The following is a 24,453-nucleotide window of genomic DNA, read 5'->3' on the forward strand; positions in this document are numbered from 1 at the left end:
ACCTTTGTGAACACAGTATGTTTGCCCCAATACCAATTAGGGAAACGTGGAAGAAAGAGGGAAGTTTTCCCTCATTCCTCTGGGGGACCAGCCTGAGAGGCAGCTGCTTCCTTCTCTCTTCCAAGGTTCTGGACCACCAGAGGCCAGATGATGTGTCCTGGGTGCCCTCCCAGCACCACACGCATCTCTGCCCAGGGATGCTGTCTCTCACAGTCGTGTGCTCTTCTGGGGCCCGAAGTTGGGGTTTGAGCTGGGCTATGGGAGTACTTTCACATTTGTGATTTTTTAAGGTCCCCATGACAGTCACACGAGAAAGGTATTGTTTCCCCCATTTTACAGACAAGAGAACTGAGGCTTAGAGAAGTAAAGGGACTAACTTAAGACCATATAGCAAGTAAACGGTAAATCTAGGATTAGAACCCAGGGGTGTCACTCGAAAGCTGCCTTCCCTCGCTCTACTGCCTTCTGGGCGCGCGCCTCTCCTTTCTGCGTGCCGCCCGAGACGGCGCGGTCTGAGCGAGCCCTCCGGCCGCGATGCCCTGGGGATGGAGGCGAGGGTCTCGAGGTCTCTAGAGCACAGTTCGGAGAACCCTGTCCGGACTCTCGGGCCCAAGGACCCCTCGGGTGGCTCTGGAAGTTGGATCTCACGGGGACACTGTTCCGACCCTTGGCTACCTGGCGGTAAACCCACCGCTCGTGGTGCGCTGTCCGGCCCCGAATCCCAGCAGAGTGTGCCCCTCGCCCGCCGGGAGCTCTAGAGCCTCCTTCGAGCAGGAGGCACAACTTTCCTAGGTTCTAGGAGCCAGCGCTCTTGCACCCCAATCCCGCCCGGACGCAATAAGTAAGAGGTGCAGGCGGTCCCGCCATTACCGGGAGCGCAGTAAGAACCCTATAGCAAAGTTGGAAACCAGGCGGGAGCAACAACGTTTCCCAGGAGCGGAGCCCTCCCGGCCTCGGGCCCCCCACCGAGGGTGGCGAGCGATGCCAAAGAGTCCGCCATTACCGCGGGCTCGCGGTGGCCGTGCCTCCGGAGAGCCGGGCACGGAGGAAAGCTGAAAGTTGAGGTTGGGCAGGTGCAACGAGCCCCCGGGACTGGCGTCCCCCAGCCTCCGGCTGCCCGCGGGGGGTAGCGCGAGGTGCCCAAAGGGGCCGCCATTACCGCAGCTCCGAGCCGAGCGCGCGGCGCAAGAGGGACACTGGTCCCTGCAAAGTTGGAGCGCGGCGGGCGCGACAACGGCCGGGACCGGAGCCCCCGGCCTGGGGCTGCCTGCTGGGAGGAGATCGAGGCCGCCGGGACCAAGTTGGGACGCGCGCAAAGCCTGCGCCTCCCCGCGAGCCCTGGGGGCTGGCGCGAGAGCAGGGATCCCTAGCGGACAGCGAGGGGATGCGGGACGCCCGGGCCGAGAACTCACCTGCTGCCGGGCCGGGCAGTGCCAAGGCTGCCTGCTTGCGCTGCGCACCCGCCCGCCCGCCCGCTGCTCCGCTCGCCCGCCCGCCTCCTCCTCCTCCTTCTCCTCCTCCTCCTCCTTTCCCCGGGCGTCCGCAGCCACCGCGCGCCCGGTTCCAAATCCTCCCGGTCCGCCGCCCCGCGCGGCTGGAAGGCGCCAGTCGCACCCACTCACCTCTGGGTAGGAGACGCGCGCATCCCTCCCCCTTCCCCTCCGCTTTGTGCCTCTCTGATCCCTTCCCGCCCCCTCTCCCCGAGCCCCACCCCTCCCAGGTCCCCTCCCCTCCCTCCGCCCCAGCGAGAACCCAAGTTCGGGACGGAGGCCCTGGGCTTCCCCGGCGCAGTGCCGGCGCCCTGCGCGCGCCCCTGGCTCACCCCGTCCGCCCGGCAGCCGCTTGCCGCCTGGCCGCCCCGAGGAGCCGCGGGGCTAAGTAGCTCCTCGCCCAGCGGCCGGAAACGCGACATAAAGATGTAGGGGCAGAGCCGTGAGCTCAGCGAGGGTCGCGAGGGGGAATTTATTTCTTAATGTCCCTCCTTTATCCTATCATCGCTGAAACAAATTAGCGGTGACGTCCAACCCGGCTGGTTTATGGGTGTGGGGAGGGAGACGTCGCAACCCTCATTAAAAGAGCCGCTCTGGGCTCCAAAGCATACATCTTTTATATAACCCAATTTCCATTTTTTTTTTTTCCTATCAGGAAACACACACACACACACACACACACACACACACATACACACCCCATGACAATTTCTGGGAGCCTGGAGGGGGCTGAGTGTAGCCACAGGGCAGCTCCCTTTGGGCAGAGAGGGCCCCACAGGAGGCAGGGATGGTTATTTCTGCCTCTACATCAGTGCTGGGATAACATTCCTTAATGGGACAGTGGGACACGCTCGGCGCCGCTGGAAGCCCCAAGGAGCCTGAGTTCTGAGCCCGGCTCTTGGGAGGGCAGACAGGCAGAGAGGCGGCCGGTTCTGGAAATGTTGCCTTGTTCTGTTCTTCCCTGGAGCAGCGCTCAGGCCTGGCAGCTGGAGAGGGGCAAGGATGGAGGGGACAGGCTCACCTGTGGCCTGGTAAACCTGCAGGTGAGAGAGGCCTAGGGCTGGGCTGGGAGGAGGGGAGGAGGCAGAGAAGCAAGATTTCCTTCCTTGCTTAGGGGCCCTAACATATGGGTAACCATATAAACCCGGCTCAAAAGCTGTCTTTTCCTGGGCAGATTGCAAAGGATTTTGCATTTCACTGTTGCTGCTCACACACTCTTGGGGAAGTGGGGGGAACAAGGAAAGAGAGGAGAATTCAGCCACACACACACACACACACACACACACACACATACACACGGCACCTGGCTCTGGGTGGCTTGATTTCCCCCTCCCAGCCCTGTTGAGTGGAGAAAGCCCACTCAGGCTCTGAGTAGTGCAGAGAAGAGGCAACGAGGAATCCCCCCTCTTGTCACTAATAAATGCTTTTCTAATTGTCTTTCACATCAAGCACCGGGAGAAGGGGGTGTGACTTCGGGGACAGGAAGAGGGGTGGGGGGGGGATGAGGTGGGAGAGGAAAGAATGAAGACGCTGTTGGAGCCGTGGGCGTGTGGCGGTCTGTTTGCCTTCAACACGCTGAAAGGAAGACGCGAGAAATTCCCTCTCAGCCCCAGGGCTCTGCCACCTCCTGACCGTGACACGCGGTGCAAGGTTCAGAGCCTCAGTTTCCCCAGCAGTGAAATGGGCCTGGGGTCGTTATGAAGATGCCAATGACGAGGTGATGCTGGTGAAGCTCTTGGCACAGTGCCTGGCATATAGTAAATGCTCAGTAAACAGTAGCCCCAAGTAATAATAGTCATGATGAGAATAAGTACAGGGACATGCATGCTGGATGGGGCGTCCCAGGGAAGCGTCCAGCCTGGGCGCGGCTTCCCCTGCCTGAAACATCTCAAAGTTGAGCGCTGGGCTTCAGTGGTATCAGAGTCAGACTCAGAGCACTGCTCCCCTCAATTACCATGGCAACTGGGGAAAATCAGGAAGCCAGAAGAAGAGGATCTGCTCTTCCACTGGGCTGGCCGTTCACCTGCTCCAAACAGCTCCTGTGTATGCCTGCCCATGTGCGGCTCAGGGCCAGAGGCGGCCCCAGGCTGGGGCACCTTCTATCCCGGAGCACCAGCTGCTCTTAATGGGGAGAAGCGTGGTTCGTGGGGGGTGGGCAGCCACAGGATGGTGGGGTCAGGGCCAAGGCTGGACTGTGCCCGCAGAAGGCAGAGTTGGCCTGGGTTTGGGGAGAGGGGGACAGAAACCCCACTCCCCCAGGTCTGTCTTCGCCATCAGGTGTCCTGGCGCTGTTGAGGGCAAAGCACGGTAATGCAGCTCTCCAGAGGCAGAGATTTGGGAAGACAGACTTCTGAGACCAGGGAAGGAGCCAGTTACAACAGGAGTCCAGTGTGTGTGTGTGTGTGTGTGTGTGTGTGTGTGAGAGAGAGAGAGAGACAGAGAGACAGAGAGACAGAGAGACAGAGACATCAGCAGAGAGAGATAAAGAGGAAGAGAGAGGCAGAAAGAGAGGGGAAAGGAAGAGGGAAAGAGAGACAGAGACTCCCCTTCCCTTACTCTGTTTTTTTCGCTAGCATTAAGGGGACTAGTAACCATACTAGTTGTCGCAGTGGAAAGGATAACGGCTATCTTGTATTGAGTACCTTTCATTTTGCCAGTCTTGAGCCAAGGATTTTATAGGTATATCTCATTGACTCATCACAGAAATTGTAAGGGATGATTGCTTTTTCTTATTCTTATTTTACAGACGGGAAAGTGGAGGCTCTGAGAGGCAAAGTGACTTGCTCCAGTTAATTGGTGGTAAAAACAGCTATTAGAACTCGGTCCTACTGACCCCAAAGTGGGGCTTTTCCTGCCTCCCCTTTCGCCTTGTGGAGAAAGAGTGAAGATGTTGTTGCCGTCTTTCGGGGAGGGTAGGGGTGTGTCTGGCGTTTGGGATCCCTCCTTGGTTGTGCCAGAGAGCTTCAAAAACTGGTGCTAAAAGACCAGAGCCTCATAGCCACATGGTGGCCCTCGGACTATGCAGAGGGACGGTCCCCCAAAAGCTCCTCGGGTGTGGTACTCTCTGCAGTCTCTCCCGCTTAAAGGCTGCTTGGGCTTTGCCTCTAACCTGATTCCACCAGGACCTCCTTGGTGTTCGGGGGAGATGTTGATAATGCCTCCCCCCTCCAAGTGCTGTTGAGCTCAACCAGCCGAGACCCATCCAGGGGTCAGCCCAGAATAAGCTCTCCATAAATGGTCATCATGATAACAATCATTCTTGGATCTTCTCTCGGGCCCACACCCTCCATCCCTGTGTGGATGGTGGGTGGGTAAAAGGCTTCTCCCGGCTGAAGAGAGGCCGTCCCCTCTCCCCGCTCTCTGCCACCCTGGACCCTAACCAGTCCCCACCCAGCAGCTTAGAGGTGGGCCCAGGGGAGCAGAGGGCTCTGGCGCAGCCAAGGGGAGGGGAGGGAAGGAGGAGGTTGGCCGATGTGCTGCCACCGAGGGGGTAATACATTATCCAGGGCTAATGAAAACATAATTATCTTCTTTTGGCTGCAGAGAGGGGCTAATTCAATAGGCTGCGATCGAAAGGCATCTGCTGAATTCACCCAGCAGTGAAAACACTTGAAGGGCTTGGGCAGGGTGAGCGGGCAGAGGGCGGCTGGCCGGGCCCTGCAGCTGTGTCAAGGTGGGGGCTCCCCCAGGGGAGGGGGGCACGGGGTGCGGGGCAGAAGCCGCAAAGGGGGTGCGGCAGCTGACAGGTGTCCTCCGAACAGACAGACTGGGGCTACTTTCTCGCCATTAACTTGGGCCGGTCCTTTGCCTGTCTGAGCCTCAGCTTCCTCATCTGTAAAATGGGGTTAATACTGCCTCCCTCCCATTGACTGGGAGGAATAGATGAGAAATGGGAGATGGGTCCTGGCACCTACTCAGTAAGTGTCTAACAAGACCTCACCACTCCCGCGCTGCTTTGCGGGGCCAGCGCTACTCAGCCTTCAGGTCTTAGCGTAAGCATCCCCTCTTTGGAGACGCCCCTGCTCTGAGCTCCCACAGCACCCTGCCCACACACCCTGTTGTGTTTCATAACACAACACACTTTAGAATATTTACTGTTTCAGCTGCACTGTTAACAGCTCCACAAAGGCATGGCAGGTCTGTCTCATTTGTCCCTGGAAGCCAGTGCTTCTCAAAGCATGTTCCCTGGACCGGAGGCCTCAGCACGCCCTGAGAATGTATTCAAAATGCCAGTTCTTGGGTCCTGCCCCAGACCTGCTGAGCCAGACACTCAGATTGGGGCCCAGCCATCTGTGTTTTGCACAAACTCTCTAGGTGGTCCTGATTCACACTCAAGTGTGAGAACCTCTGCTCCAGCCCCAAACCCCAAAAATGTTTGGTGAATAAACGGATGAAGAGCTTACTGGGGTCCAGCTATGTGATGACCTTAACTCCCTTATTAGCCATCAGCTGTATACCAAACTGTGCATTATGTCATTAAACCCTCCCAGCCATGCCCTTGTCCACCCCTTGTCATCCCACACGCACCTCCATCCCCAAGCAATGCCCCTTGGTCTGCTGCTCCGTCCTGAGTTGAAGGCTCACAGGGGTGTTGAAAGACCCAGGGGTGCCTCGTCTGTGTCCCCCCTGCTCCCACTGCACATAGCTCCCCCTCCCTCAAGTAGTCCCTCACCCCTCTCCACCCTACCCGACCCTACTCACCCAGGGCCCCTGATTCTGGAAAAGAATTCAGCTTTCGATCCTGCCCCTGGGTTCTTGGCTGGGGAAGTTGGTCAGATGTGCTTGTGAAGGATTGAGCCCATGGGTCAGTCTTAAAAAGTTAGAGAGGCCCAGCACTGTGGCAGGGCCCTTGGAGATGGCTGTCGCCAACCCTGGCGTTTTATACTTAGGGAGGTCAAGGTCCAGGGAGGTGTGGCAATTCATCCAAGGGCAACAGCCTGTCAGAGGCCCATCAGATCCCTGTCATGGCTCCCAGTTCATGATCCCTAAGAGGGCTGGGTCACCGTTGCGGCCCTGGGGAGGGGGCGTCTGGGAGACGGCAGGCCAGCAGGGTCAGGGCACAGAAACAGGATTATGTGAGAGCCTGGAACCCCCAGGAGGCATGGGAATGTCACAGCCCCTGGGATGGCTGCCAAGTGGTCAAACACCTCGTAGACATTCGCAGGATTCTGACAGGAAAGAAATAAGGAGCAGCCCTTTAAGGCTTAAAGAGGCAGCCTGCGCAGAAGAGGCACTAGATTTGAAACCGGAACATCTGCCTCTCAGACCTGGCTTTGCCACTAATGGGCTGTGTGAGCTTGGGCAAACCCCTTGGCATCTCTGGGTCTCAGAAGGTGATCTTAAACCCAAGGATAGCCAACTCCCTGGAATTAAATGCAAAATCAAGTGCAAGTGTATTTTTCTGGGGTAGAGGATTTGTAGTAGTCGGTGGCTATTTAAAGAAGGCTGAGACCTGGAAAAGGTTAAGAGCAACAGAACCAGATGGTCTCTCAGGGCGCTTTAGTGGCCAAAAAGGAGGCAACTTCTTGCCTGAGAAACCCCGCGGGCAAGTTTGTTGGCGCCCTTTGCCCTGCGCAGCCTATTTGGCAAAGCGGCAGTTCCCCGAATAGCCGACAGATGGCGCTAAACCTTCACTGTAGCTTTCCTGTTTTCCGGAGACCTGCCAGATAGGTCCGTGCTTCTGTTTACTCAGCTTTGGGGACCTGGGGCCTGGGTCCCTGATACGTGGGGCTGACTTGAGTGGGATGAGAGCCCTGGGCCACCCCTGGGACTGCTTGTATCTTGTGGTTGCCATCCTATCTTGCAGCGTCTGTCCACAGAGGAGGCATCTAAAAGGATGTGAGGGTAGGGGCGTTAGGGTGTTGGGGGAGAAGAGGGGTGGAGGTCTCCAGCACCTGAGGGCACCAACTGAAAAATAGGCAGGAACCCTAAGTTTGCTGTTCATATCTCCTGCACTGCCAATATAGGACCTCCTACCTGTGCTTCCCCCATCCCAACTCAAGGCACCATATCTCAGAATCCTGTAAACCTGAAGGGTCTGATGGCCTGTCACACTGGGGTGTAAGGGGCCAATTAAAATATTTGCATCTTGAAGGCAATGGCAGGGAGAAGCCAATGCTACCAGGGAACAGATGAAGCGGGCTGGGTCAGGCAGCAGGGAGTAGTGGGGCCTGGGGCTAACTGGAGTGAGTGCCCTAACTAAAGGCATTCACACACAAATGTTTTCAAAGCGACCTTCCACCAAAATAAACTGCTATGGCCAGCAGTGTGAGAACTCTGACCAAGAAAATGGACTTCAGCACCTGAGTGGAGGTGTTTCAGTGCAAGGGAGTTCTTAATCAGAACAAAAAAAGCAGAGCTCCTTTAACTGTCAGGTACATAAAATTCACCTGAGAAGAGGACTACTGCTTCCTGGATTCTGCCTCCACAGCTTTTGAATCTGTAGGTCTCAGGTGGTGGTAATTTTTTAGCAAGCTCCTGGGGGAAGCTGAGGCAGGCAGCCTTCTGGTCCCAAGTTGGCAACTCTGTGCCTGTCCGTCCACTCCAGTGAGCTGGGTGGGGACCTCATCCTCAGCCTGCAGATGCTCGGAGTTCAATGACACAGCATCTCAGCAACGATGACACCCCTCCCCCACCAAAGCAGCCCTCTCTCACAGTTCTGCTCCTCCGCACCATACTACAGACATGCACAGAAAAGATGACACACCTGGGCTTATTTCTAAGAATTAAGGAAAATTCTGAGAGCAGTCCCTGGGAGAGGGTAACGGGGAGGTGGTAGGGAGAGGAGGAGGTCCAGTTCCAGCTCGATATTCCAGAAAGCTACCAAAACTAGGGTCAAGGTGAGTGACCTCTCATCTGACTCTGTCCTCATCCCCTCTGTGTGTGACCTTGGGCAAGGCCCCGCCCCTCTCTGGGGCGCTGTTTCCCCTTGTATAAAATTAAAGGGGTTGGACGGGAGCAGAGCTCCCTCCTCTGTTCTCCGACCCCCCTGGGGCTCTGCAGCAGTGTCTTGGGGGCTGCCAGTGGTGCAGGTGGAGGGGCAAGGGTGCTGCGGACTCCCCTTCCATTCGAGTTGATCTGTTTGTATCTAGCTTCCTCATGTAACTTTCATTTGAAAAACAAATCTGAGCGATGGGTCTGGACGCTTTCATGGCATCTTCTATGGTCCATTTAATAGACATGCCCTGCCTCCTCTTTTTTGGTGGGCCAGGGGCTGGGACAACCGAGACCCCCAGGGAGGATTTATGGCCCCTGGAACACTCAGTCCAGTGGGGAAATCAGACAAGCCCCCAGGCCATGAGCGGTGACAACCCAGCCTGCTGGCGTGCTGGCACTGTGCTGTCTATACCTCCTCGAACCCCAGAAAGGGATCCCGCTGGCCTCACTCTGACTTTTAAAGCCATAATGAGAGAACCCACTTCCTTCTCCCTAGCCTGACAGCCCAGAGTTTCATTAGTGTCATGTGTTTTGGCATTTGATTTATTCAAACTGACACTCGAGCAAACTGTCTTATACTCTTCTCTAATTGTGGGGAAAAGAGGAGTGTGCAAGTTTATGGTGTGATTTCAAAGCTCCCGAGTCAGTCTTGGGGTTTGCTACTTCCTGGTTGTGCGACCGTAGGCAGGTTAATTACCCGTTCGGAGCCTCTGCTTTCTTAGCTGTTAAAACTGGGGATGATGATAGTCCCTACCTGATAGGCTTGTGCTGATTAAATGAGATCATGCTTGTGAAGCCCTTACTTAGCACAGTCTTTGGCACACAGTACATGCTCAATTAATGGTAGCTCCTCCTCCTTTTATAATTATTATTATCTTTAGTATTATTATTATTAATTGTGTGAGGTTCTCGTCTCTGTTTTGAGATCAGAAGCCCTTTGAGGGATATGGGCCATGTCTGAATCCATTTTTGATGTTCTCCAACATGCCTAGCAGTTTGCTGGCGCATCCCAAGTGCTCAGTAGCTAGAGTTAATCGCATGGAGAAATCAGGATAGATTCTCTATTACAGTGGTTCTCAAAGTCTGGTCCCCAGACCAGCAGCGTCAGCATCTCCTGGGAGTTAGAAATGCAGGTTTTCTGGACCCACCCCAGACTTACTGACTCAGCAGCTCTGGGGGTGTGGTCTGGCAACTTGGGTTTCGACAAGCCTTCAGTGATTCTGATGCATCTTTAAGTTTGAGAATCACTTCTCTACACTGATGATTTTCAAACTTGTTTTGAAACTTAGCAATATTAAAAACAAAAATTCCAAATGGAATTGTATGCAGAAGCCAAGATATAAAATAGGTGAAAGAGAAGCTACTTAGGAATCGTGGGGTGAGGGCGAGACCCCTGCCCACCTGTCCTCCTCCTGGGAGCCCCCAAGCACTTAGGACTTCTGCAAATAGAGTTTAAAAAGCACAGCCTTACAATTTTTCATCCTCCTACCCATCATCTACCCACCCATCTATCCACCCACTCATCCACGCATCCATACACGCAGTAGCACTTAGCACTTACTACATTTCAGCACTTCATGTATATTACCTCTCACCCACTTGGTAAGTGGCAGAGCCAAGATTTGAACCCAGGAAGACTGGCTCCAGGGTCTATGTAATTAACATGATGGTCGCTGATATTGAGAAGCAAGCGGGGAGAGGGAGCAGTTGGGGGCTTAGAAAGATGGGGTAGCAACTGAAAAATAAGCTAAGCATCACTTCTTCAAGATCACCATGGTTACCATTTCTAGAGCACTTCCTATGGGCCAAGTTAACCCTCCTTAATCTTCACAGTCACTCTGCAAATACTGGCCTACTTTCTGGGGAAACCGAGTCACAGAGAGATAGAATTACTTGCTCAAGGACACACAGCTAAGCAGTGGCAGCTCCAGAATTTGAACCTAGGTTTGTTGGACTTCAAAGCCCACTAATCTTAAGGGGAAATTCTGGCTGAAGTGAAGCCTTAGAGGGTTGGAGTGACCTCAGGGCAAGGGGGTGTGTTGACTAGACTTGGGGACAGGGTTGGGCTGACCCAGCCTTGGAGCCAAAGAGAAGACAGAGAGACAAAGAGGGTGAATGAGAAAATCTGGGCCCCTCCTGAACTTTCTAGCCCAGAGTATCCACATCATTGTTGTATCCCACCAGCTGACATTATGATAAAGAGAGAGAGAGTAGGCACCGGAGCCAAGCAAGACTGGGCCAAATCCTGGCTTTGCCTCTTGCTGGCTGTGTGACCTTGGGCAAGTTACCTAATGTCTCTGAGCCCCAGTAACTACCTGCCTTCCAAAAGCTTTGAAAATCACAGTTAACAAACAGCTACAAGGCACCTGGTGGGTAGTAGGCATTCAACCAATGTCCTACTACAAATGCCATTCATTTACTCATTCATTCAACAAATATTGACCGTAGTACCTTCTGGCAGTGCAGCAGCTGTATCACCCTGGCGCCCACCATGCCCATACGTGCCTAACCAACTTCCAGCTGGCAGCACCTCCAGCTCTTTCACAGAAGAAATATCAGGAAATTAACATCTCCCCCTTGAAGTACCTTCAACCAATGCCTGACAGGAGCAGGAGGGCCCCAACTCCCTTGACCCCTGAGTAGGGTAACTTTGAGATGCGTGGTCTACACTGGCTCCCAGGCCGCTCCCACAGGCTTCAGCTGCGGTCACCCACAGTGGTAACTTGCTGGATATCGCATCCTCTTCTGGCTCCTTCCCTTCCCTGTCTCAGCCCCACACTCTCCCCTAGGTGTTTCCTGGGATTACCTCCGGAAGAAATTCCTTGCATTCCAGCACCTCAGGTTCTACTTCCAGGGAACTCAAACTCAAACTAAACTGAGACATTGACTAAACTACTATGTGCCACCCACCGGATGCCATCCTGTGCCCAGATTAACTGGACAGACAGGGTCCCTGCTGTCAGCACAGGACACACGGTCAGGCCATCGGAGAAACAGACAGAAAACAAGGAAGCCTGTAAAGATCTAACTGCAGTCAGTACACGAGCCTCCAGAATGTTAAGGCCTCTTTCTTAGAACACATCCAAGAATCACAATTATTTTTCTCAAGTCTTTCCTTGATCACCCAATGAATAAGCATTTTGAGGCCAGAAGCCACGTATTCCTTTTTTTTTTTTTTGGCCACTCCATGTGGCTTGTGGGATCTCAGTTCCCCGACCAGGGGTTAAACCTCGGCCAGGACAGTGAAAGTTCGGAATCCCAGCCAGTAGACCACCAGGGAACTCCTCGGAAACCACATCTTCTTGTTCATTTCTTCCCCCTGCAAAATGCCTAGCCCAGTGCCTGGCGTTCATTTACCCAATAAATATTCACTGAGCGCTCAGGGTATGTTCTAGGCTGTGCGGACAAAGCCAGCAGTGAGCAAAAGAGTCCTGACATTCTGGTTGGGGAGGCTGACCAAAAAACAAGACATACATGATATAAAAATCCACAAGTAAACAAATAAATAATATAACAGCAAACTGCAATAAACACAATGACAAAGACAGCAGGGCAACGGGGCAGAGAGGAGTCTGGGGCAGGGGGTACTTTTAGATAATGTGGCAGGGAGAGTGTCTTGGAGGACGTGCAGACCTTTGGTGTTCAAGAAACGGTTGCTGAACACAGGAAGTAAAATCTTTAGCTTTGCAGCCAATGAATAATACCACAATGAGAATAGCATCTTCAACACAGAAAACTTTTCCAAGCACTTCAAACCCCGCTGACTCCTCTCTGAGTTGATGCCACGGGAAAGATTTCAACGACTTCATTCAGAAATCTGTTAGGTGCCCAACGCACACAGTACTTGGGCCAATTAACACCTCCGAGAGGAAGGCAGCCTTGATATTTGATCAATACGAATAGGAGTGCGGCCAGAATCAAAGAGGGGGTCTCTGAGGTCTTGGGAAATCACACGGCACTGGAAAAGCAAGGTCTGGAGCAGATTCTGCAGCAAGTCTCATGACCAAGAAGTGGCCAAAACCAAGACGTGGCTAAAGCAGGCAGTCGCTGCCTGCTTCCTCCGTGCTGGCCACCATGCTAAGGGCATTATAAGGGCCACAGCCAATGAAGGCTCAAAAAGACCCTATTAGGCGGCTACTATTATAACCCCATTTTCCAGGGGGAGGAAACGGAGGCTCAGAGAAGGTTAAGTATCAATATTTAACTTGCTCAAGGACACTCAATGACAATGCAGTATGTTAAGGGGGATAATAGGGGCGGGGATGGTGGGAGCACAGAGGAGGCACGCCTACCCAGCCTGGGGCAAAGGAACTCCTATCCCTTTGGGTATAATTTCTGTGGTGAGGTCTGGAGAAGGTTGGAGAGGGTCCGGGGAAGGTGGGCAGGGAGGAGGGAGAGGAAAGCCTTCCAGAAATATGCAAAGCCCTGGAAGCGAGGACACATTCAGGAACCCCCGGGAAGTTGTATTTTGCCAAAAGTGGAATTAACCCCTTGCCTCATTTTGTGTGGCTCAGGGTTTAGCTGGATGGAGGTCACACTTCTGGAGCCACAGTGTAATTCTGGGCTGGCGGGCACTCTCCAGAAATGCTGTGTGGATGGCGAGGGAATCTTCGGGGTGATTGTGGGTGATGCCCTATTCCTCTTCCAGGAGGCAAGGTTATCCCTGGGCCCATCTCCCTGGGCCAACAGAACGGAAGATCTCTCGGGTCAGTGAGTGGACTCCATCATCCCGGCAGGTAGAGGGCTATTCATGTTGGTTCACGGGGTTAGCCTGGGGAGTCCACAGCTGTGATGAGTGATTAGGCGCGACCGCAGCATCTGACGAGTTTGTCAGCATGTGCTGCTGCTGATACCCAGGGCTGCAGCCCCCAAACCAGGCCCTCCGAGGGGGCTGTGAGCTACGTTTAGCAGCTTGATCAACAGTCATGTGTATAGAGTCTCAAAGGCTCTGACTGTGCCCGCAGCCCCCAAATTGCTTGACGTAACCCCATCTTCCCTTCTCTACGACCCCTCTCTAGTCTGAGCTGCCATCTTCCTCACCTGGGACACTCCATCAGCCCCGAGAGGCTTCCTGCCCCCTGCAACCTAGTCTTCCCACCCAAATCAGACTCACCTTTCCAAAATGCAAATCTGACCACGTCACCTCTGGAGCTTGACGCACGTCCAAGTCTCCAGTGCCCTCTGGATAAAGCCCAGATCCTCTAGCATTCTTTGGTTCATTAATTCTTCCAACCCAGAAGTGGTGATTGAGCACCAATGGATGATCCTTCTGAGGTCTGGTGAGGCATTAGCTTCTCCACTGACTAGGCTGTATTTCCCTTTGGTAGGAGTGAGTCTTGTGAGGACATCTCTTGTTTTTGTGGGCCCGGCATTAGCATCCCTTCTTCTGGCAACTGCACCACAGTTTTCTCTGGGGAGCCCCCACTTTTACATGCAGTCCTGGAACTCTGGTTCCTCCCTGAGGCTCAGTTGTTCAGCTTTTCCTTGAAATCTTAGAGCTACCCCGTATCCCTTCAATACATTCCTTGTTTTGCGGGAGTTTTGCCACAGTCAGTTTATGGTGCTTGAAACCAAAGAAACCCTGATGGATGGGGCCACCTCTCATCTTCCAGCCTGAAAGGGGTGTGAGCTGGCTATTGTCTCCCCAGGTCCACTTGGACCCTTCTGCCCCTTGGAGGCTGACCCAATTAGCTGAGTCACTTGCATCCAGCTTCCAGTGGGATTCAGCCAATGGAAAGCATTGGCACAGCAATGGGGATGGAAGGCCTGGGAGAAGACAAAGAGAAATCTCCTAAAGTACCCCCAAAATGGGAGTGCTAAGAAGAGACCCAGCTCGAACGAGCTCTGAGCTGTAGGTTCACCACGTCCTTGCTGTGTGATCTTGAGAAAAACCACTGCCTGTCTCTGAGCCTCACCTTCTCACCTGTAAAATGGGAATGATAAGAGAACCTACTGCCTGTCTCTGAGCCTCATCTTCTCACCTGTAAAATGGGAATGATAAGAGAACCTACTGCCTGTCTCTGAGCCTCACCTTCTCACCTGTAAAATGGGAATGATAAGAGAACCTACTGCCTGTCTCTGAGCCTCACCTTCTCACCTGTAAAATGGGAATGATAAGAGAACCTACTGCCTGTCTCTGAGCCTCATCTTCTCACCTGTAAAATGGGAATGATAAGAGAACCTACTGCCTGTCTCTGAGCCTCATCTTCTCACCTGTAAAATGGGAATGATAAGAGAACCTACTGCCTGTCTCTGAGCCTCATCTTCTCACCTGTAAAATGGGAATGATAAGAGAACCTACTGCCTGTCTCTGAGCCTCATCTTCTCACCTGTAAAATGGGAATGATAAGAGAACCTACTGCCTGTCTCTGAGCCTCACCTTCTCACCTGTAAAATGGGAATGATAAGAGAACCTACTGCCTGTCTCTGAGCCTCATCTTCTCACCTGTAAAATGGGAATGATAAGAGAACCTACTGCCTGTCTCTGAGCCTCACCTTCTCACCTGTAAAATGGGAATGATAATAGAACCTACTGCCTGTCTCTGAGCCTCACCTTCTCACCTGTAAAATGGGAATGATAAGAGAACCTACTGCCTGTCTCTGAGCCTCATCTTCTCACCTGTAAAATGGGAATGATAAGAGAACCTACTGCCTGTCTCTGAGCCTCACCTTCTCACCTGTAAAATGGGAATGATAAGAGAACCTACTGCCTGTCTCTGAGCCTCACCTTCTCACCTGTAAAATGGGAATGATAAGAGAACCTACTGCCTGTCTCTGAGCCTCATCTTCTCACCTGTAAAATGGGAATGATAAGAGAACCTACTGCCTGTCTCTGAGCCTCATCTTCTCACCTGTAAAATGGGAATGATAAGAGAACCTACTGCCTGTCTCTGAGCCTCATCTTCTCACCTGTAAAATGGGAATGATAAGAGAACCTACTGCCTGTCTCTGAGCCTCACCTTCTCACCTGTAAAATGGGAATGATAAGAGAACCTACTGCCTGTCTCTGAGCCTCATCTTCTCACCTGTAAAATGGGAATGATAAGAGAACCTACTGCCTGTCTCTGAGCCTCACCTTCTCACCTGTAAAATGGGAATGATAAGAGAACCTACTGCCTGTCTCTGAGCCTCATCTTCTCACCTGTAAAATGGGAATGATAAGAGAACCTACTGCCTGTCTCTGAGCCTCATCTTCTCACCTGTAAAATGGGAATGATAAGAGAACCTACTGCCTGTCTCTGAGCCTCACCTTCTCACCTGTAAAATGGGAATGATAAGAGAACCTACTGCCTGTCTCTGAGCCTCACCTTCTCACCTGTAAAATGGGAATGATAAGAGAACCTACTGCCTGTCTCTGAGCCTCATCTTCTCACCTGTAAAATGGGAATGATAAGAGAACCTACTGCCTGTCTCTGAGCCTCATCTTCTCACCTGTAAAATGGGAATGATAAGAGAACCTACTGCCTGTCTCTGAGCCTCATCTTCTCACCTGTAAAATGGGAATGATAAGAGAACCTACTGCCTGTCTCTGAGCCTCACCTTCTCACCTGTAAAATGGGAATGATAAGAGAACCTACTGCCTGTCTCTGAGCCTCATCTTCTCACCTGTAAAATGGGAATGATAAGAGAACCTACTGCCTGTCTCTGAGCCTCACCTTCTCACCTGTAAAATGGGAATGATAAGAGAACCTACTGCCTGTCTCTGAGCCTCACCTTCTCACCTGTAAAATGGGAATGATAATAGAACCTACTGCCTGTCTCTGAGCCTCACCTTCTCACCTGTAAAATGGGAATGATAAGAGAACCTACTGCCTGTCTCTGAGCCTCATCTTCTCACCTGTAAAATGGGAATGATAAGAGAACCTACTGCCTGTCTCTGAGCCTCATCTTCTCACCTGTAAAATGGGAATGATAAGAGAACCTACTGCCTGTCTCTGAGCCTCATCTTCTCACCTGTAAAATGGGAATGATAAGAGAACCTACTGCACCGGGTTGTGCTGAGGAGTCCATGACATCATGTTATCCATCCATTCATTCGTTCACTCACTCAACAAATGTGTATTGAGCCCCTACTATGTGCCAAGCAATGTGCTAGGTTGCCAGGACACCAGTAAAGAGAACAGATACTGTTTCTTACCCTCCAGGAGCTCACAGCCTATGTGGGAAAAGGCACATAAACAAGGAGCCATACAAATAAATATCCAGGTATTCACTGTGAAAGCCCTCCTACGAAGGGCCCTGATTGGATTGAAAAGTCTTCTCTGAGGAAACGGCTAGTGTTTAAGCTGAGTCTTGGAGGATGAGGGAGGTCAGCTGAAAGGTGAGCCAAGACAACAGGACATGTCAGGGGTGGAGGTAGTTATTGGAGGAGCTGCAAGTGATGGGGGAAGCAGATGATGAGGTGGAAGAGGTGGCAGGGACCAGGCTAATTGGAGCTTTGCATCCCTCAGTGATGGGTTTGTATTTCATTCTGAGCATGAGAAGGAACATGGGTGGTCTGATTTATGGTTTGAAGGACCACTCTGGCTGTCGTGTGAAGAACAGACTAGAGAAGGGCCAGGAATGGAGTCAAGGAAACCAGAAGGGGACTGCTGCAGTTGCCCAAGTGAGACAGGACACTGGCTCAGACTGGGGAAGTGGCAGTGAAGGTGGAAGAAATGAACTGAGGCAGAAGTGGCCTGCTGTCCACCAAAGCTCCGCTTCCACAGTGTATCGCTGTGGCTGGGAAGCAGCTGCCCCACCAGAGACTACACTTCCCAGTGCCCTTTGTGGCTGGATGAGGTCATGTGACTTGTTCTCACCAATGAAGTGAGAGCAGAAGTGATGGTGTCACTTCTGGGCTGAAGCAGTTAAGAGCAGGTGTGTCTTCCCTGCCTTCTCTTTTCCTTTCCACTGGTTGGAAGCAAAAGCCCTATGGCAGGACCGGGCCACGGCCGGTACCGGTACACAGCCTGTTAGGGACTGGGCGGCACAGCAGGAGGTAAGTGGCAGGTGAGCGAGTGAAGCTTCATCTGCTGCTCCCCATCACTCCCCATCACTCGCATTACCGCCTGAACCATCTGCCCCATCACTCGCATTACCGCCTGAACCATCGACCCCATCGCTCGCATTACCGCCTGAACCATCGACCCCATCACTCGCATTACCGCCTGAACCATCCCCGTCACTCGCATTACCGCCTGAACCATCCGCCCCATCACTCGCATTACCGCCTGAACCATCGACCCCATCACTCGCATTACCGCCTGAACCATCCCCGTCACTCGCATTACCGCCTGAACCATCCCCCCCATCGCTCGCATTACCGCCTGAACCATCCCCCCCATCGCTCGCATTACCGCCTGAACCATCCCCCCATCGCTCGCATTACCGCCTGAACCATCCCCCCCATCGCTCGCATTACCGCCTGAACCATCCCCCCCATCGCTCGCATTACCGCCTGAACCATCCCCCCCATCGCTCGCATTACTGCCTGAACCATCCCCCTCATCGCTCACATTACCGCCTGAACCATCCCCCCTCCTTGCCCCGTCTGTGGAAAAATTGTCTCCCATGAAACTGGTCCCTGGTGCCAAAAAAGGCTGGGGACTGCTGCCCTATGGCATGGTGGAGTCATAAGATGGGAGCCCCTTGGGTCCCTGAATCACCCTCTAGATCCCTAATTAGACTTTATTTGACCCAAGAAGACATTTCTGTTCTACTGAGCCACTGAGGTTATAGGGTCTAACTGTTACAGCAGCTAGCACTACCTTAACTAAGCATTGGGCAGAGCAGTTACAAGAAAGAACCAGCAGGACTCGGTGGTGGATCGGCTGTTGTGGATGAGCAAGAAGGAGGTCAAGAATAACTTCTATGTTTTAGCTTGAACAATTGTGGAGATGAAGTTGATGTTTCCTGAGCTGGGGAAGATGGAGAGAGTTCTTCTTTTCTTTCTTCCTTCCCTATTTTTGTGGGAGTGAAGAGTTGAGTTTAGAACACGATGTTTGCAATGTCTGGGAGACATTTGAATGGAGACGTTAAGTAGAAAGTTAAATACAAGAATTCAGAAGAGGTCTGAGCTGGTGACATAGTTTGGGATTTGCTGTCTTGTAGACAATGTTTGAAGTACATAGTAGGTCCTCAATAAACGTTCTCTGAATCAGAATGTGAGTCATTTCTTCTTCACTTCTACTCAGCTCTTGGAAGTCAGTGAGTGCAAATCATCCAAAAGTGATGAATGACCTCCCCCCCCGCCACCACAACAGCAAGGTGAAGAACTACCTACTCCTTGCTCTGCTCTCCTATGCCCATTGAAGAATCTCTCTGAGCTCAGAGAAGCTTGAGAATCAAGCTATTCAAAGGCTGAATGAAGGTAATTCTGATGATGCTTAAAACTGTCTTCATGCCATGTTGAGGAAAACACTCATCTTTGATGCAATAAAAACCACTTGTATCTGGTTTTTATTCCCTCAAGCAGCTTCACCTAATGGGCTAGGGTGTGAAAACAGAGTGTGAAAAACAAGGCTGGGCTTCACCTCCCTCTGGATGAGGTCACTTGTCTCTCTCCCTGGGCTATGAGTCTTTTTCTCCATGGGGTTTGGGAGGGGCTGCTGCATAGGGAAGGTCTTCTGGGCAGACTGGGGAGGCAGCTTGGAAGAAACCCCTTGGCAAAGCTGACATTTTCACCCAATGGCCTCTGACCCCAGGGTAGCAAAAGCAAATACAGTCGCCCCCTCAGCATCCAAGGGGGATTGGTTCCAGGACCCCGCCAGTGATACCAGAATCAGCAGATGCTCAAGTCCTTTATATAAAATGGTGTAGTACAGTCAGCCCTGAGTATCTGTGCATCCATGGGTTCCACCAACCACAGACGGAAAAATACAGAACAGGTGGATATGAAGGGCCTGGATTGGCAGTTGGTTGAATCCACAGATGCAGAACTGGACATGGAGGGCTGACTGGACCTGCAGGAGCCAGCCAGTTAATGACTCAAAGAAATGGGTCATATAGGGACTTGGAGAATTGAAGAGAACAGGTCCTGTCTAGAGGGTTGGACACAGCGTGGTTCCGGCGAATCCTTGCCATGTGGAATGCAAGTCCAGTATCACTGGGTCTTCTGGCTTCTCAAGAGAAGCTCCAAATACAAATTTTATATGAAATCTGAGTTTTAAATGCTGGCAACTAATTACATTTAAGCAGTGCTCTGTGGGCCAAACGAAGAACATGTGCTTATGCATTTGATGCCTTGAAACCAGCTTGAAACCCTCAGGGACTTGTGGGATGGACGTGCACCGCTTTCCTAAGTAACTGCCTGTGGGGGGGAATATGTAATCATTTTGGAATTGCTATTGAACCAGCACAAGTTCATTGACTCATCTACATAGATCGTGAACCATAATTCATGGTTCTTTTTCCCCCCTCTTTGGTGAGGTAAGCCTTTCAGGTTTTTCAACAGGTGAGAAAGAAAGTCAAGATAAATGGTGATGGTCAGCAAACTGGACTTTGAGGGGGAGGGCTGTGTGTGCCTTGCTCACTGCTGAGTCCTCGGCACTGAGCAGGTGCTCAAAAATATTGTTGAATAAAGTAATGAACAGAAGGGGATGGGTGAATAAAAGCAGGAACAACCACAGAACCAGGCTTGCATGTTTCAGAGAATGGGAACCCTTAGTGGCCCAGTTGTCCCCCAAGCCCCACATTTTAGTTCTGCTACACTTAAATTATTCTTTATTTTTATTAAGTGCATGTTTTTTTAAAAACTCTTCTTATTTATTTATTTATCTTTGGCCGAGCAGCGCGGCATGCGGGATCTTAGGTCCACCACCAGGGATTGAACCCATAGCCCCTGCAGTGGAAGCACGGAGTCTTAACCACTGGACTGCAAGGGAAGTCCCTAAATTATTCTTTAAAGAGGAATTATTCATCCTAGAGGATGCTGGTGCAATGTATGATGGTTGGTTCTTTCCTTCCTCCCTCCTTCCCTCCCATCCCTCTACTGTCATAAGTATTGAAGACAATTGGAGAATCAAGAAGATGCAGAGTCCCATGTCCACACAAGCTTCACCCCACCATCCAATCCATTCTCCTTACTGCAGTGAGAGCGAGATTCTAAAACACAGCTATCATCCTATTACCCCCTTACTTCAAGCCCATCAGTGGCCTTCCATTGCCCTCAAGATAGAATGAGCTACAGGCCCCTACCCGATGCAGCCCCCGCCCACTCCTCCTTCCCTGCCTCTCCCCTCCCCCACCCCATGATCTAGACTCCAGCTGAACACAGAGACTCACAGTTGTTAGCATGGGCTCACCCCAGGGCCTTTGCACAAGTGCTTCTTTATGCCTGGAATACCTTCCCATCCCCTCTTTTATTTTTTCATAAATTTATTTATTTATTTTTGGCTACGTTGGGTCTTCGTTGCTATGCACAGGTTTTCTCTAGTTGCCTCGAGCAGGGGCTACTCTTCGTTGCGGTGTACGGGCCTCTCATTGCGGTGGCTCCTCTTGTTGCGGAGCACGGGCTCTAGGCACGTGGGCTTCAGTAGTTGTGGCACACAGGCTCAGTAGTTGTGGCTCGTGGGCTCTAGCACGCAGGCTCAGTAGTCGTGGCGCATGGCCTCAGTAGCTCCACGGCATGTGGGATCTTCCCGGACCAGGGCTCGAACCCGTGTCCCCTGCATTGGCAGGTGGATTCTTAACCACTGCGCCACCAGGGAAGTCCCCCACCCCCCTCTTTACCTGGCTATAATCCTACTTCTCCTTCACATCTCAGCGCAGACCTCACCACCCCCAGGAGGCCTCTCCTACCTCCTGAGACTGGGTCAAGTACCCCACTGTGTGTTTCCTGAGTCCCCTGGGCTCACCTCCAACCCGGCATAGATCACACTGCTCTTGGCTCCCTCCCTGCCTGTCTCTGTCTCCGTGTCATGTTCAGCGCTGGCTGGTTCTCTGATGCCTAACAGAATTGCAGTAAAGACTTTTGAATGAATACCATCTCTCCTCTCCCGTCTTCCCCATCCCTCAGGGCCCTGTGAATTACAGAGGGAGTTAATGGTCCTCCACAAGGTAGGGAGTGAAAGGCTGTGGAAGGGACCCCACGTCCCCACAGCTCTAATCAACCACAGAGCAGGAACCACCACCACGAGCAAGTCATGATCAAATGTAAGCATTGCCCCCTTCTCGGGGTCCTCAGGTAGAGACCCCACAAAAACATGTGACACTTTTGGTGTCAGGGGAGCATCCTATGGGACCAAAGACCCAGAAAGGGGTGTGTGTGTGTGTGTGTGTGTGTGTGTGTGTGTGTGTGTGTGTGTCTGTGCTCATTTCACACCCCAGCACTTTGCAAGGGTCTCAGAGTCAGACGTGGCGGCAGCATTGCCACCAGGTGCTGGGTAAGAGGCTGTTCCTATGAGGCTGTGTGGTGCAGTGGTTACTTCCTGACTGTGGTGTCCAACTTCCTGGGATTGAATCTTGACTCTACTATTACCCAGCTGGGTGCCCTTGGCCAAGCCATTTAACTTCTCTGTGCTTCAGTTTCCCTCTCTCTTCTTTTGAGAAGAAAAGTATTAACTTTTGGGCTCAGGATGGGCGTTCAGTGCTGTGAGGCCAGTTAAGTATTCAGTGCTGGGCTGGGGTGTAGGAAGAGCTGGATAAACCTCAGTTTTTTAAAAATCATTATTCGGCTTTAAATAGAGATGGAAATTATTCTGCTTATCCAGAAGACCTGGCCTGGGACTTCGGGTCACCCTAGCACAGCAGACATCCCCTGGGCAGGATCATAACACTTCCGGGATAATGAGGTTGAGAAAAGACGGGACGTGGCTACTGGAGGCCAGGATGGGCTGCCCTACGCACCTGGCGCTGCGGGTCTCGGGCAGAGGAGGGGTCCCGGCACCCCGGGGCAGGCAGGCAGAGGCTGCTGCTGTATCTCTTTTTGCACAACTTCCCCCCAAATGTCAGACCCCCTATAAAATGAAAGCTGAGACTCTTCCGGCCGCAGGGCTGTTCAGGCTGTACCCTCTGCCTGGACCTCCCTCCCTCCCCTCCTTTCCTTAAAGGAAATCCTCCTCATTGCTCAAGATCCAGCTCAACTCTCAGCCCCTGTTTCCTGACCTGCCGGCTGGGCGGCCGTGCTTGGGAACGAGCAGCACCCCTCCCAGCATGCAACCCCCCCAGGACCCTGTGGAAATCCCTCCATCGCGTTGCTGGTGCCCACAGGCAAGTTCCTGAGATGCCTCCGTCTCCTTGTCCGCGCAGCAGGAGCATAAGACAAGCGACCTCTTAGGGTTACCAGGACAATCCCCCCTTGTCCCCTGGTCCCTTTCTCTCACCTACTTAAGAACTGGGCCCACAGAATGTTAAATTGGTGCAGCCAGTATGGAGGTTCCTCAGAAAACTAAAAATAGAGTTACCATATGATCCTGCAGTCCCACTCCTGGGCATATATCTGTACAAAACTATAATTCAAAAAGATACATGCACCCCATGTTCATAGCAGCACTACTTACGACAGCCAAGACACGGAAACAACCTAGATATCCATCGACAGAGGAATGGATGAAGAAGATGTGATACATGTATACAATGGAATACTACACAGCCACAAAAAAGAATGAAATAATGCCATTTGCACCTACATGGATGGACCTACAGATTATCATACTAAGCGAAGTAAGTCAGAAAAAGACAAATACAATATGATATCACTTACATATGGAATCTAAAATATGACACAAATGAACTTATCTGTGAAATAGAAACTCACAGACATAGAGAACAGACGTGTGTTTACCAAGGAGGAAGGCAGGTAGGGGAGGGATAGATTGGGAGTATGGGATTAACAGATGCAAACTATTATATATAATGGATACACAACAAGGTCCTACTGTACAGCATAGGGAACTATATTCAATATCCTATAATAAATCATAATGGAAAAGAATATGAAAGGAATGTATGTATCTGTATAACCGAATCACTTTGCTGTACAGCAGAAATTAGCACAACATTGTAAATCAACTAGACTTCAATAAAACAAATTAAAAAAAAAAAAAAAAGACCTGGGCCCACATATGTATCTATCGCAGGCTGGACTATAGCTCTCCGTACATGCGTATGGTTCGTATGACTGTCCAACCACAGATTTCACAACCTCCTTTCAAAGGCGTCAAAAGGGCCTTTGGCCAGACGACCACAAGCGCAGTGAACATCTGAGTGCTTACTGCGCGTCCTGCCATGTCCTGAGCTGCCACCGCTCTGAGCTCAGACAGCGGCTACTGGTCTGATGCAGCCTCTGTCTGTCAAGTGTTGACCACGTGTCAGGCATGGCTCAGAGCACTCCACACCAGCGATCCCCGGCAGGGGTGGTGGGGAAGCCGGACCTCCGTGGGACGCGTGGCAACGTCTGGAGACACTTTTGTTGTCACAGCTAGGGGACGGGTGCCACTGGCATCTAGTGGGTGGAGGTCAAGGACGGTGCCTATTGCCCTGCAGGGCAACCCCCCACCACGAAGAATTATCCAGACCAATATATGAACAGGGCCAGCCAAGGTCAAGAGACCCTGCTCTACCTGTGTGATCTCCTATGTCATCCGCCCAATGGCCCTGGGACGTGGGAGAAACAGAGGAGGCAATGGAGGCTCAGGTCCTGGAAAATGCCCAGAGGAGCCAGGACGTGACCCCTGGTAGATGTGATGCCCCGTCCTGTGTTCTTTCAGCCCCAGCTCTGGGGGAGCAGACTTGGAGGGGAGATCGGAGGCGGCTACCTTGGCAGGAGATGAGGGGACGCTCGGCTGGAGGTGGGGGACCCCTCTGATTAGCTGAGCACAGCCCTGTCTGAGGGTCACCAGAGGGTCGGCTTGGGGCAGAGCGGCTTGCCAGAGCCCAGAGCTGGCCCGCAGGGAATTCTCCCGGTTGGCCAGAGCTGCCAACAGATGGGAGGCCGAGTGGAATTTAATATCTGACCATCTGCAGCCAGCAGCCCCCAAACTCTGCAGGCAGCCCTCCCGGTGGATGGGAAGTGTCTTCCGGCAACCCTGTGTACTTCACTGCTGGT

General features: G+C 52.2%; 1 protein-coding gene and 1 long non-coding RNA gene across 5 annotated transcripts in view; one reads left to right on the top strand and one right to left on the bottom strand.

The window, feature by feature from the left end:
• Positions 1-24,453, top strand: part of LOC309611398 — a 545,103-nt gene that overhangs the window by 204,510 nt on the left and 316,140 nt on the right. The gene's annotated exons all lie outside the window — the stretch shown is intronic.
• The window catches only part of NOS1 (nitric oxide synthase 1), a 200,128-nt gene that overhangs the window by 117,420 nt on the left and 58,255 nt on the right, over positions 1-24,453 (bottom strand). The window lies entirely within an intron of this gene.

This window comes from Balaenoptera borealis (assembly GCF_965194805.1).
Source record: "Balaenoptera borealis genome assembly, chromosome: 14".
NCBI lineage: Eukaryota > Metazoa > Chordata > Mammalia > Artiodactyla > Balaenopteridae > Balaenoptera > Balaenoptera borealis.